The sequence below is a fragment of the Myotis myotis genome, unplaced genomic scaffold (assembly GCF_014108235.1).
Source record: "Myotis myotis isolate mMyoMyo1 unplaced genomic scaffold, mMyoMyo1.p scaffold_m19_p_19, whole genome shotgun sequence".
Lineage (NCBI taxonomy): Eukaryota > Metazoa > Chordata > Mammalia > Chiroptera > Vespertilionidae > Myotis > Myotis myotis.
The window spans coordinates 41,119,599-41,120,436 of record NW_023416323.1 but is presented as its reverse complement, the minus strand read 5'-3'; positions in this window follow the sequence as shown (position 1 = coordinate 41,120,436).

Here is an 838-nt window from a genome sequence, read left to right as displayed (position 1 = left end):
TCCTTAAATATTTTGAGCGCTTTTGGGAATCACAAACCTCCCTTGTAATTGAGAGATCCTTAACTACACCCCAAGTCCTGGCTGGTGGCCAGAGGGCGCAGATCTGAGTGAGGCGGCGTGCGGATACCCCGTCCTCAGCACCTCAGGGAGAACTCTTTCCCACCTGGGAGAGGTGGCCACCCGGGTTCAGAAACGGTACAGGTCCCAGGAGGAGGTCTGACATGACTGAGCGCCTGCTGTGCATTTCACAACACTCCTTGCAAGACAGGTGTTACGATGATCTCCACTTTACAGATGCGGACATGGAGGCTCAGCGTGGTTGTGAGTTCCCCATGCCACGCGTCTCCTTATTGAAAGCACAAAGGATTCACACTTCGGTTTGATTCCAAAGCTTTGCTTTTCCCCGGAACCCTGAGATGCTATTCCCAGCCCTCCTCTGGACTGCTCTCTACCCACAGCCCCAAACTCAGCCTGCAAGTGTTTTGACAGCTAAGCCTACTGCCAGAACCCAAGCATGGGAGGTGGAGCCCGGGAAGCACGACGCCCCGCCCCCGCTCAGGTGTCAGCCAATGGGGACGCGTAACCCAGAGTCTTCCGTCCAATCTCCGCCCTCATCCTCCGGGGCCCCTCCCCTTCCCTCCACTTTCCCTTTGGCTCCACCGAGCTTGACGGAGCGGAAAGTCCCGACAGACCGCTCCGGGTCTGCAGCCATTGGAGGAAGTTCTGTCACTGGGAGACCCAATCAGAGCGTGCGCAAGAACGCACCTCGGGCTGTGATTGGTCAGCGCGGCGGTTGCGCCATCCGCCCCCGCTCTCTCCCGCCCCCTCCAGTGCTTCG